Below are 14618 nucleotides of genomic sequence, written 5' to 3'. Positions count from 1 at the left end.
CCCTTTGAACAGTCTTTCCCAAATGGCCCTACTGATGAACATTGTTTTTGATTGAAGATCTGAAGACAGATGTTTCACAACTGCTCTAGCCCCTCTGCTATGACAATGGTGCATGGTTTTACTTCAGTAACCCAGGATCTCTGCTTAATTCTTTAAAAAGCAAAAATCACCATACAATGTATTTGATTGATACAGTTAAATGTGTGTCAATCAAAGAATAAAAAATAGTTTATTTTAACTTTTTTTTTTAAAGAAAATTCACAGCCTGTGTGGTCAAGCTGTCCTGCAATTTAATTCAGAAGGATGGACTGAGCCCCTGGAATTGTCAAAAACCAAAGGTTCTGAGGATGCAAAAACAAAAGAAAAGGCAAAGGACCCATTATCTCCTGCCAAGGGCAGTGGAGTGGACTTCAGCCTTCCAGGTACCTCACTGATTAAAATTCTCCCTTATGGAGCCTGTCTAGTTCAGTAGGAGAGACAGGACTAGGGTGACAGAAGCAAGTGCTTAGAAAACCCTTAGAGTGAGTGCCTCCTCAAATTTTATATCCTAGGTGCCTAGCTGGCCTCACCAGCCCTAACCCTGTCCTGGAGGTGTGTGCGGTGTGAATCTGGAGAGAGTGTGCCACTCTTTCCTAATCAATGTCTTAACCTTCACATGCACAACCAGGCAAGTTGTGGAATTCTACCAACATTGTCTTTCAAGATTAAGCTATAATTTTGATTTTTGTCACCTTAATACTGCAACTGTGGGAGTTAAAAGATCATTTTATTATAGTCATAGAATGTCCCTGGTCTTCTGACTTTGACTTAAGAAAAGAATTTACATTTGAAATTGTCAATCTTTTTCTTTAAGTGTTTCAGGACAGTTGGAAGGGGTCAGCCTGCCCTTTCCAGTCCTCATGCTGTTTATTTATCCTGAATTTCTTGGTTCCCTGAGCCCTGGATTTAGTCTTTCTCACATTCCTGGTAGCCCTAGGCAATTACTTGATTGGTAAGTTTGCAGCTATATGCCATGAATTTCCAAAGTCCCCTCCTCACATTGGCTACATCCTCATTATCTTTAAGCTCAACTAGTCAAGACAACCAGTTTCACGCTGCCATTGCTTTGAGGCTCTGGTGCCAGAACCACTTCTGGTACCAGTTTCTCTGTCACTCAGGGTTCTTTAATGGCAATCAACAGAAACCACTATTGCTAAGATAAGCAGAAAATAATAATAATAATAATGCTAGTTTAGCAAAAAATATAAAGAGCTCCTGGGATCTGAGAATCAGCAAGTCACACTGAGTGGTTAACAATATTGTCCAGTGTTAAAACAACTGAAGGGTGGCTCTAGTGAATACTCCATGGTTTCCTCTCTTGAGAGACAGTCTTTTGGTTTGTGCTACTGGCTTGGGACCCCCAGAAACATCACAAATGTTGTTTTTGAAATCTGGGGCCCCTCAGCCACTACCCTCATGGCAACATGAATTCTGGGTGATGCCTGCCCCAAGTTGGCAGTTGAGTGCATCTGATTGGCAGAACCAAGCTCACGTGTCTTCCAGATCCTAGTTTCAAGGAAGGCTGAGAAAGTGAGTTCAGACTTTACATTTTGTAACTTATTATCACTTAGAATTTTCTAAAGATCCTGGACTGCTTCAAATATGTCCAATGTTTACTTTGGGGGAGGATTCAGATACATCCAATAGATTTTATGTCCAATTCCCTATGCTCTAGACAACCTCAGATGAAGACACACACAGTATCTAAGAAAGAAAGTTGAGAAGCAAAAGGACAACCATTTAGTAAAACCCATTAGTCCTTAGCACTGAATTATTTCACCATGATCTGATTTCCAGCCCACGTGGCCTCCCTATAGATCTAGAAATCCAACAAGTTCTGACCTTGAAGGTAGTTTGATCACTCAAGTTCTCCCTGTCTCAATTACATTCTTATTGTAAATTGCATAAGCAGCTTTTCTGCTTTTCTTTCTTACAGATCGTATTCCCTTTAGAAGCTAATCACTTTGGTTGACCACAGACTTGCACCCTCAGCTCCTTCCTTCTCAAATTCAATCAATATCATTGTTGGGTCACCTTAGAATAGAACAGTGGCCAGAGAAAAGAGTAGGGATACTGGACTCTAATTATACCCAGTCTACCTCATCTGATTACCACCAGCCACGTGCTCCCAGAGAACAAAGAAAGCAGATGCCTATCCTCCCACCTCTTCCCAAAGCCACGAAGATCAGACTGTGGTTTTATTATGCTCATGGTCAGACCTCAGAGCATTGTCTAATTAACAGCATGGTGTTTGAAGTTCAGGGGCAAAGAATGAAAAGAATAGGATTTAAATCTAGTACCTCTTTCTAAAAAGTAAAAACACCGAGACTCTTTTAACTGTAACATAACAATAACAATGATCTTGCCCTGCTCACCTTGCACAGTGCTCCTGAGAATCAAAAGGGATGTCGGCCATAAAAGGGTGCCGGACAGGTGCTAGAGATTATTCCTGAGCCAATTGGAAAGAATATGAGCTTTGATGTCAGATGCTTTGGGACTCAAGTCTTGATCATTCCACTGCAATAATTCCTAGAAGTCCATGGCCCCTTTACCCAAGCTGCAATGTAGTAAATATCTGGTGCAGTGATTCCCAAACCTGATTGAACGTTAGGATCAAAACCCTGATACTCAGGTTGTAACCCCTTGGGTTTTATCACAATCTCTGGGTATCAAGGCATCAGCATTTGTTAAAATTTCTCACTATTTTTAGTATGCAAGTAACACTGAGAACCTGCAAATGTAAATTAGTTGCACTCTTCTCAAACTCCTTACATACCTGCATTTTAATCCCTCTACTGCCACTTTGAGTGGCTAAGGTCAAGTCACATCCTTAGTTCATTTCATCATTTATAAAATAGGGATAATATTATCTATGTCACCCATCTTATTACTGTGAGAATCAACCTGAATGGTCTTTGCAAACACTACACTGTTATGTGGATGTTAAGGCATGTTTGTAAACCATACTTGTTGAGGATCCTAAACATTAAGAGGCCCAGAAGAAAGAAGGTAGATGGTTTGACACAAATTATTCTCATTGCCAGGGAAGAAACACACAAATAATCTTTTGACGAGGAATCCCACCATCTTCATGGCAGACCATAGAAGAGATACAGGTTTAAATCTGGGTCTAAGAACAAATCACCATTCACAGAGACTTTCTAATGAACCAAATGACAGCTGGCTTCTTTTTTTTTTTTCTCTCCTATAAAAAGATTCCTTTCTCCAAACTCCCAACAGTTTCTGTGCCCAAAAAATAAAGACAAGGAGGAGGATTCAGACTCAAGAATGACAGGCTGTTTGTTAAGAAAGGCTGCCAGGAAGTTTGCAGGCCTCTGTCTTCCCTCCTGCTTGCTAATTGATTTAATGGGAGACCCTGAGACGTATTTCAGCACCATGAAGGCCCGTCCAGCTGATTTTTATCATGCAACAAGAAACTGGTATTTTCTCTTTATGGTTTCTTTTTAATTGCTATTGAAGGAAAAATGTGTAATGTTAAGAACAAGAGTAGTCATTCATCAGCTCAGCAAGAGCTCGTGTTCAGGGGTTTCCGTACTTCTGTTATAATACAATTCTCATTTCTTAGAGGGATGGCTTCTGGATGGCATGTGTGGAAATAATGTCAACAGGGAGAAGCCATTTATGCCTCTACCTTATTGCTGCTTTATAAATTCCACCAGGGCGTATGCCCAGATGGCCCACTAAGAAGAGAGAAGAGCAAACCACCCCATTCCCTGTCTTCCCCTGACAGACATGCCCATGCCAGGCCAGGAAGACCTCAGCTCCTCATGCCACTGTCAGGAAGTCCCAGGGGTCAAGCTCAGGGCTTCTGCATCTCAGCACTATTGACATTTTGGACCAGATTATTTTTTTGTTGTTGTGAGAGCTGTTCTGTGTGTTGTAGGATGTATAAAAGTATCTGTGGCCTCTACCCACTAAATGCCAGTAGCAATTACTCTGTCACAAGTTGTGACAACCAACAAAACTTGTCTTCAGACATTGCCAAATGTCTTCTGAGCAGCAAATCACAGCCTTTCCCAGTTGAGAATCACTGGTGTACTGGGACTAGAAGACAGATTGTCATCTTTGCCCCAACTCTGACCCATCCTGACTGTGTCACACTACAAAAGTTTTATACTACCTCTCAGACCTTCAATGTCCCCACCCAGAATACATGTTATAAAAATTAGCATAATTCCTTTGACATATTCAGTGAATTATAATACACAATGAAGGGGAGTGATGGTCATGATAGCAACAAAGATAACTATTGCAACGTACTCTCTCTATGTTCTTACGAACTTCTGTCAGCAGAGACCCACCTGCAAGAAAGAAGCTTCAGCCAGATGTACATGGATATCTCATACATCTGGCTGGTGCCAAGCACATGGATGTTCAAAACCATCTTTTTCAAATACCCATCAACCTTGCTTGTTATCAAGGGGGTGTTTTACATGTGATTAACCTGCCAGTAGCATGATTACAGGTGAACATGTGTATGTGTGTTTATGAGTATAAATGTGGGTATGTGTTATGACTGAGAAATGGGACATGAGACACATATCATATCTGTCTGTATAGCATGTGAAGGACAGGAGACTAACTTTACAGGAAATGGAATGTTTGGGTGGGGGTGGAATACGAATGTGTGTGAGATATGTGGTTACGACAAAACTTTGAGGGCTCATCTGTCTGTGGTGTGTAAATGTTTATATATTGTTCTATATGAGCAATACCTGTGCATACATGATGTGAGTCATGTGGGAAAGTTCTGTGTATGGACAAGAAGATATGCTGTGTGTGATATGGGTATGTAAAGCACACTTGTAATTTTGGGTGCGCAATGTGAATGGAGACCAATTCTGTGTGTGATGGGGAAATGTGCTCTGGATAATGAGTCATGTGGGACATGTCTGTGGTGGGCAGTATATCGGTGGTTTATTTGTCATGTAATTTGTGCAAAAACCATGTGCACTCTGCATTGTTGGTATATCCAGTTAGGTGTGATGGTTCATATTTGTGTAGAATGTATGTGTGTGTGTGTGTGTGTGCTTATCAACTTTATCAACCTGTGTATGTGCTTATAATCTTTGTGTTAAACTTTTAAAACTCTATACATCTTTGCTAATTTATTTGAATTGAATGAAAATTAAATATTCCCTGTTCCCATCTTATTCCAAGTCTTTTTCATGAATTGTGTTCTGAGCCATCTCAAAAGCAGTTCTTTGCTGCCAGTGTCCCTCTTAGAGTTCTGCTTTCCACAAGGAAAAGCCTCAACCAAGTAACTAACTGAACAAACCGAGATAATATGCTAATAGGAATTGTGTTTTCTAATTTTTCTCTGTAAAGAGCTTCCAAATGGATTGGATCAGTTAATGGGAAAAAAAAGAAAATAATAAATATTTTGATTGAGTAACTTTTGGCATCACTTCCCATTCTATTGATGATGTGCTATAGGCCCTCAGGAACAAAACAGTTAGAGAGATCATCTAGAGAATAGTAATCAAATATTCGGTACAACTACTGACTATATTCTCCACATTCCATACTCAAGAATCTCCTTCTACAGTCAACAAATTCTGGGCGTGTTGCCATGCGACATGTCTTCAGGAAGGTCTGAGGATTCAGTGATGATTCAGACATGCCTCTTTGCCCAAAATATTCATATTAAGTAAGAGAGAAAGTAGTAGGTAGGAGGACAGTTTCAGTTTGGATTGCAGTGCCATGGTAGACTGCTGATGAGGTGATTAGATGTGCCTAGTTCTGATTATTTGGGAACAGGAGAAAGCAGTCAGATTATTGATCTCAGGCTTACAGGGGAGAGGGAGTTTTTTCTACTGGCAAGGCAGGAAGGGAGTTCCTGCCTCCATGGGAAGCCTCCTATGTCACACCAAGAACTTGCATTTTATCCACTGAAGGAAGTCATTGAGTAATATATGCAAAGGATGGGCATGGACATCTCTGCATGGTTCTATTCACTTTTTTCTCATCTCCAAAAGTATATGGTGGGAAGTGTAAGAGGAGCTCCTGTCTGCAGCAGAAGTCCTCTCCATTTTACAGTCCTCTTATGCCTAGAATGTCAAAGTGAGTTGAATACATTTCACGATGTCATTTGTTTCTGTGTCATTTGCTTTTGTGGATAAACCTGCTCTAATCTATGTCCAAATACCTTATATAAACTTACGTTTTAGAACATTAACAAACAGTGTCTGGGAACATTTTTGTCAAAGGCAATTTGTAAATATAGCCAGAAAGTTGCAGCTGTTGCTACAGAGTCATTTTTAACTTTTAACTAACTCTAAACTTCTGTTAAAAAGAGTGTAAGGTATAAAATACTTCTTGGTTGGTTTTTTTAAAAATAATTGAGTAAAAATTTGGATACTTCGAATTGGATAAAAATATACCCACTATACAAACACAAAAATATAGGAATACTTCTGTAGCTATTTTTTCTTCTGCTTTATCTTCTCATATTTGGAAAATGGAAAACAGAAAACATCAGGATGGTCGCCGAGACAAGGAACAGTGCCATTGCAAGAAGTGAAGGAAGGAAAGACAGAAACTACTCGCTAAGCTGAAATTCCCATCCCAGATAACTCTGAGTCACCAAAGGGCTTTGTTTAAGAAGTGCTGGGTTGGAAGCAAGAGACCAACATTTGCCCACATCTTTCTGTGGGAGCTTTAGAGAAGTGGCTGTCCAGATTCAGTGTGAGGAAGATCACCTGGAGGACTGCTCAAGCTGTGGATTGCAGGGCTCTGCCCCAGAATTTCTGATTCCTTATGCCTGGGGCACGGACTGGACATGTGCATTTCTAACAAGTCCCAACATGGTGCTGCTGAGGCCACTTGTAAGAGCACACTTTGAGAATCATTGTCTTGTGGATGTTTAATCTTTCTAAACCCCTTAAAATGTGAAAAACAACATCTTAAAATGAGGTATAAATTTAAAAACACATACTAAACTTCTTACAAGTTGGCATTCAACCAAGGTAACTTGAGCTTACGCAACATGAGTTCAATGAGCCATGTAACCTCCCTAATGCCCTAGCTTTGTTTGATCATAGGAAATGGGCTAAAACATTTCCTAAAGAACTTTCCATTGCTTAATTTTATATTTAATTTCACCTAAAAGGCCACAAGCTATAACCTAACAGTGAAAGGAATTTGAGTCCAAAAATATATTTAGAAAGGAGCATTTTATTTTGTATAAAACAAGTATTCAATACAAGTATCATTGACACATTTGAAGAATTAGTGAAAAATATCTATTTACCTAGGTGGTGATTTCTGTCAATGTTTGCCACATGTAATTATCATTTCAATTATTTAATTATCTGCATTTTTCATAAAAGCATTGCATCTGAGATTAAGCTAGTATTATTTTTGAATTATATATCTCTAGAATGTGATATAGACAAAGCTAACATATTAAAGGACTAAAAATAATAGACTAGTTTCTTTCCTTCTAAAATGCAATAAATAATGTATAGCTCAATGATGATTGTAGTCAGATGGCTCTCAGGTGATCAAGCATTTACTTGTTGTAGAAATAGACAAATGAAGCTTGATATTTGCAAAAATAAAGGGTAATCTAGGTTTATTTGCAACGACTATTGTCAGGTGCTAGGGTTGGAGTACGGTGCCTTTCAAGCTAATTAAACCCATTCATCTGGGATTTGGAGTTCTACATTTTGGCAATATCTGTAAAAGTGCTAATGCTTGCACCATTTGACCCAACAATTCCACTTTATCAAATTTCTTTATGTCACATACTCCAAAAATGCAAGCACGCACAAACACACACACACACAAAAAGAAATTACTGTGGCTTTGTCTGTGAAAGCAACAATTAGACATAACTGAAATGTCTTTCAATAGGGGATTAGGAAAACTCATGATGGTTCATTTATACTCGGAGAACTGTGAGTGCTTAGAAAGTATAAAGTTCATCTCTCTGCGCTGCTGTGGAACAATACCAAAGATAAAAGGAGAGAGGCCAAGTTATAGAAAAGTGAGTACAGTATCCTACAAACTGTACATAGAAAGGGATGGTAGTGATAAAATAGCTACACTTACACCTATATCTGCACCTAAACCTACAGTTGCATTTGTATCTATGCCTATTTCTCCACTTAAACCCACAGCTAAATCTATAGCTACATTTCAACCCACAGGTACATCTGTATCCAGACTTAAAGCTGTAACTATTCCTACATCCATGCCTTTAGCTACATCTCACCCACATATGCATTCACATCTACATGTGTAATTATGTCTACAGCAACACCTACATCTATCTCTCACACATGCAGCTATACCTGTATCTACATATACATTCATGTTTCACCTCTACAACTACATCTACACCTATATCTACTTGTACACTTTCATTTGCAACTATACCTACACATGCATTCATGTCTCACCTACATCTGCACCTGAATCTTTTTTTTTTTTTTTTTTTTTTTGAGACAGAGTCTCGCTCTGTCGCCCAGGCTGGAGTGCAGTGGCATGATCTCCGCTCACTGCAATCTCCGCCTCCCGGGTTCAAGAGATTCTCCTGCCTCAGCCTCCTGAGTAGCTGGGATTACAGGCACTTGCCACCATGTCCGGCTAATTTTTGTATTTTTAGTAGAGATGGGGTTTCACTATGTTCATCAGACTGGTCTCGGCCTCCCGACCTCATGATTCACCTGCCTCAGGCTCCCAAAGTGTGGGGATTAAAGGCTGAGCCACCGTGCCCAGCCACCTGAATCTTTATCTACACATGCATCCATATCTCACCTACTTCCACACCTGAATCTGTGTACACACAGACATCTATCTATCATCTACATCTACATCTGAATCCTTATATACACACGTGTCTACATCTCATCTGCATCTCACGTAAATCTACATATACCTTTGCACCTACACCTATATCTCCACATCCATCTATAATATATCTACAGCTCATCTACATCTCTATAGTCTCATGCATGGGCTTAAAAATACATAAGAAATTGCCAACGGTGTTTGACTTGGGTGAGAAACAAGGGTTTGAGGTAAGAGAGGGTGGAAAGGAATATTCGATTCACTATTTTGTACTGTTTAAAGCATTGGCTAATTACATGTCTTAATTTTTCACTATGTAAATACATACATGTATATATACATAAATCCTTTTCTAGAAGACAGAGAGCAAGAGATAACTATGCCATAAAATGTGAGTTCTATTTAACCACAAGTCCTCTCCTACAGCTTTTGTGGTTTCTGTGTCTGCCTTCCGGATCAACTCTTAGTTGATTTTGACCTCAGATGCCTTTATGGCTGCTTGGGTTCTTAAAGGCCCCTGTTTGGATTTTACTTCTGGTGTTTAAGTTTCTAGTTCAAGCTTGTTTTAACTGTTCTGATTCAATTTTCTTTTTTTTTTTTTTTTTTGTGAGACGGAGTTTTGCTCTGTCGCCCAGGCTGGAGTGCAGTGGCGCAATCTTTGCTCACTGCAAGCTCTGCCTGCTAGGTTCACGCCATTCTTCTGCCTCAGCCTCCCAAGTAGCTGGGACTACAGGCACCCGCGACCACGCCTGGCTAATTTTTTGTGTTTTTAGTAGAGACGGGGTTTCACCGTGTTAGCCAGGATGGTCTCGATCTCCTGACCTCGTGATCCGCCCGCCTCGGCCTCCCAAAGTGCTGGGATTACAGGCGTGAGCCACCGCGCCTGGCCGCTGATTCAATTTTCATTCAGTTTCGTGAATATCATTAGGCTCAGTATTGTAGAGACGGGGAAACTGGGGTCTGAGAGAGTAGGTAGCTTCCTACAGCCACATCTCTGGGAACTAACGGAACTGGAGCTTGAATCAGGTCAGCTGGAATCCAAAGCCTGTGCCCTTCGCAGCTCATCGTTGTGTCTGCCCTCATTGTATCTTAGCTCTATCTTGAAACTTATAGCCCACTATGATCTCAGGAATGGATGATTAGGGAAATTCAAATGAACATGTAGCTTGTGTTATTTGTGTAGCTCTTGTTATAAAACGTTTGTCCTTTCTTACGCTGCTACCCTATAGGCTTCCTGTTGGTGCTTCCATCTCCCTCCTTTCCAATTTGGTTCTTTCTTCCCCATCTTCTGTCTGGTGTCAGACTAAAGTGCATACCTATGCATTTTTCATCAATCTGGCAAGTTTCTTAAAACTTTGGTATGAATAAATCACCACCATATAATTCATTATGAATAGCATCAGCCTGGGGTACGATTCTTCTGCTACTAAAGAGTCAGCATGTTTTACAATTTTCAACAGGAGGATTTGATTTTTTTTTCTGTCTCTCTCCTTTCTGCTGAAAGCAATTTTAAAGTGTTCCTCATATATGTATATGTTAATGTCATTATTCTTTATGTTCTTCAGCCATTCATCTCCAAGCTGCTTCCACTCAGCTCTGTCACAGGTGAATGTGATTGATCATCTCAGCTCTTGTACTCAAGAGAAAGGAGAAAGAATTAAACCATATGGCAGGAGTACAACTAGACACCCAGGGTGAGGAGTGCTTTTGTGGCTGGCGGGTAGGTCAGAATTCTGGTTTTCTTATTATTGTCTTCCGAAAATTATGAGTAAATGACAAACTGCTTTAAAATTCCCAGAGTGATGACACTAGTTACAGGGAGATTTTTGTTGGTACCTCCTACTGTACCAGGCACTGTGTCGGGCCTTTTATTTTAGAGTCTTCTTCAATCCTCAAGTCCCTTATGAGGTAATTTTGCTCCCCATTTTCTGAGAAAACCAAGGCTCAAATGCTGCAGCAGCCTCTTCAGTGACACATACTATAAAATGGCACAGTGGATACTCAAATCAAACTCAGCTTACTCCATAAACCTCATGGGTATTTCTCTCTGAGTAGCCCAGAATGTGGAGTGACATGAAACAAAATAAAACACAATGAGCGCAGATGAAAAAATGAAGTTGCTTATAAAACACTTGCATCTGTACATCTTGCCTGAATTTCTACCAGTAATTACCTTCATGGAAATGTTTATAGTTGGAGTCTTTCCCTCTCTCAGCCCTTCTGAGAAATGTCTGAAAAGCCACGCAGATTCTCGTACAGTTGAACAATACTAATATGTTTAATTAACATTAAGCAGCACCAATTCATTAGTTGATGTTTGACACTGGGAAACTGCACCCTCCCTGGGCCACAAAATTTCAGCACTTGTGAGGGTTTGAACCAATTTATGGCTCCTGAATATGCAGGATGCGTTCTCGTGCAGTGGGTCTAGATACTGCAGGGTCTCCAGCGCTGGCTGTGGCTCACCTAAGCCTGTTCCTTTTTGCATCTGTGAGCCCATCAGTGGCCAGGCCTGACTGGTCAGTGTGCTGGCCTTTGTCCTTCATTCTAGAACCTGTGGTTCTTAGTTCATGGGTCTCTGATCAAGCAGAGACAGGAGGTTTCTTTTATTTTTGTTTTATCACCCTCCTGTTCCTTCTTTCAATTCCTTACACTGCTCATCACCCGACACACAATGGACTTAGCATCTGTGGAGGTCTCTCTGTGCCTCAAGCTCTGTCTCCAACCAGTCCAGGAGCTGTTTCCCAGTGGTATTCCTGCCCCACATTGTGGGAGCTTTGCTATTAGATATCGTCAGCAGCATCTGGCAAAGGCAACCACAGTTCTTTGGGCTCGGAGCCAGGGCTAGTACAGCAGCTGGATGGGCCAGACTGGATGAAGCTGGGAGACAAAAGTCCTAGCAGTTACCCAAGGCTGGGGACAAATGAGGACTGGAGCAAAAGCAGCTGTCCGATGTGGGCAACTCCAGGTGCATACATAAGAATGTGAGTCCAGAGGCAGAGGCTAAATTAGGAGCTGTCATTCATGTTTGCTGTCATCCCATTGCCCAAAATGTTGTGTGGCCAAGCTCAGTGGTAGTGTGGTAGAAACTATCCAAGGGCATGGATCCAAAGATGTGTGAACAAATTGGGGGTCATTGGCATAGCAATCTCCCAGTATGGATGAAGACACTGAGGGGATCCAAGCCAGAGAATCAAGCCATGTGGCAATGAGAGGATAAACAAGAGACTGGGTTTCCTTGTAGCACCAGTTAGGTAATTAAAGCTGGTCTGGAAAGAGAAAGTGTCTGCGTATAGCTATGACATAGTTCTGAGCATGTTTACAGGAACTATTTAAATGATCCCCAATGTCTTGAAATGCCTGGAGACGGCTAGGTGATACCTGGGAGGCCAATGACGCACCCAGCTCTCCATTGACACTTCCCCAAACTGCAAAACACCAGGGAAGCAAGTGGTCTGATCTCTGGGAAAGTCTCTACGAAATAACAGAGAAGCCACACCGTCCATTGTAATCATTAAGGAACTACGAATTCAACCCATCCTCAGTCGTTGAGAATGGATTACTGGGGGCCCCTACTAAGCACTGTGAACAGCCTCCATCTACTATCCTGCAGAACTTTATTTTTATAACACTCTTATTTTAACACAACTCATCATTCTTTCCCAATATTAATGATAAATCCCCTTCTCTCCTCTGAGAATCATTTCTAGATTGGGAAACAAAATATGGTAAGAACTCTTCATGTTCCTCTAAGTGGGATTCATTCACATTTCCGTGTAAACACCACAGCATTATCTCCAATTCAAATGTCTCTGCGTTCATTTAGTTTTTATAGAAAAAGTCAGCCCTAGAAATTCTTAGCACAGGCACAATTCAGAAGTGTATCACTAGAAAAATGAGACAGGCTGAAATTAGCTAAAACCTTAGCAATAACAACCTCAAACCCTGATTGATAATGGTGATATTTAGGGAAGGAAAAAATGTATTTCCACTTAGATGTGATGACTGTCTAAATCTTACTCTTCACTGATTCATTCTTTAACACACTAATAGTTACAGATTATTAACAACTTACACAGCAATTAAAACGCTTATGTTTTATAAAGAAACCAATGGTTGCCTGCATTTTGGTTTATTCCAACAGATTCAGTTAAGCATGCATACAAGTAATTTAATTACGTGGCCTAAGATGCAAAACCTAAATCAAGAGAAGGAAGCCAGGAAGGTGTGAAGGGAAGCACAAAATCTTCAGGACTCTGTCGGGAAAATCTCATTGTTTATAACTGCATAATCTGTCAGAAATGTGATCATTACATTGATCTAGAAATTTATTTGAATGGAACTATTTTATAGTTTCTATTTTTTTTTCAATTTACAAAGTGAAGTCAGTTTCTCATCTCTAGAATGCCCTCATCTAGAATAAGTTGTACAACGTTTCTAAGTCTTTACCCTTGTTCTGCTCGTGACATTTAATCGTAGTATTTTGTAACTAACTGGGTTTACTTTGCTCATTTCTATTTTGCCACACTACACACACACCAAATCCTGAGCTCCTTGAAGTCAGTAATTATTTTTATTTTTATTTTTTTTTCAAATTCAAAGCCCTTATCAGAGATCTGTCACACAGTTGCTTACTAAATGTTCTCAGAAAGAAAATTAAAGAACATGTCCAGGGGATACGATCTGTGCATGTGTGTGTGTGTGAGTGTGTGTGTGCACTCTCCAAGGTTATGGGGTAAAGTATCTAAGGCTGACTATAGGAATGACTAAGTAAAAGGTAAAAAAAAAAAAAAAAAAAAAAAAAAAAAAAAAAAAAAAAGCACATAATCTAGGCACATAAATAAGACATTTTCTTTTCCAAACAGATTTTTATTTAAAATAACAAATGGTACCGCTAACTACCTCCTCTGAGAAGTGCCTGAACCCGAGGAACACATCTGTGGCACCTGCTGAGCTCACCTGCTGATACAATCCCAGCACTTCTCAATTATGTCTCACTGAACACTAGAGCAGGGACATTCTGGAAAGAGGTGCCGGGGATGGAGATGGTAAATGAGGAATGGTCTCATCTATTTAGGAAGACTCTGAGAAGTCCTGCCATATTGTAAGTGTTTAACGTTATTGAAATAAGAATTTAATCACATTTATGAGTATGTAGAGACACTATTGCATATGAAACCTATTGGTGTCCCCCATAGAATGTCTGCATAGTTGGAGAAGCATTGCATTGAGCCTTGCTTATCAGTAATTGCCTTTTTAAATCTTCTTTCTTCTCTCATCAGTGTTTTCAGAAATTGAAAATCACATTTAAGTCATGACTTTTCAAAGAGGCTTGTACTGTTGGGATTGGAAGCCCTCTGGTACCCACTTTTATCAGAGGGAGGTGTCAACGTGTCTCTCCACATAACATCGGAGATAAAATCTGCGTCCAAAAGCCACTTCTTCTTTTGGCAGACAGCACAGCTCAAACACAGCTAATAACTCTGAAAATAGCTCCCTTGTTCCTGTTGACCAGCGGAGTGCTGGAGACAAAGCAAACCTATGAACATAGCACCAGCATCTGCCAATCAAAGTGACATTTTATTTAGTTAACCTGGGAACTTCCCGCTAGCACTGGTTGTTAGTTTGGGGCAGGGGGAGGAGGGTGACGCTAATGGTACACTGTAATAAATACACCTTTAGCATAGACTAAAACTTTTTATTTTTTATGAAGACTCAAGCTGTAGCTTTGGGCTTTCAAATATAATCTTTCAAAAGCCAGG

The sequence above is a fragment of the Nomascus leucogenys genome, chromosome 16, assembly GCF_006542625.1.
Source record: "Nomascus leucogenys isolate Asia chromosome 16, Asia_NLE_v1, whole genome shotgun sequence".
Lineage (NCBI taxonomy): Eukaryota > Metazoa > Chordata > Mammalia > Primates > Hylobatidae > Nomascus > Nomascus leucogenys.
The sequence above is the reverse complement of the archived record's forward strand: the minus strand, read 5'-3'. Positions refer to the sequence as shown.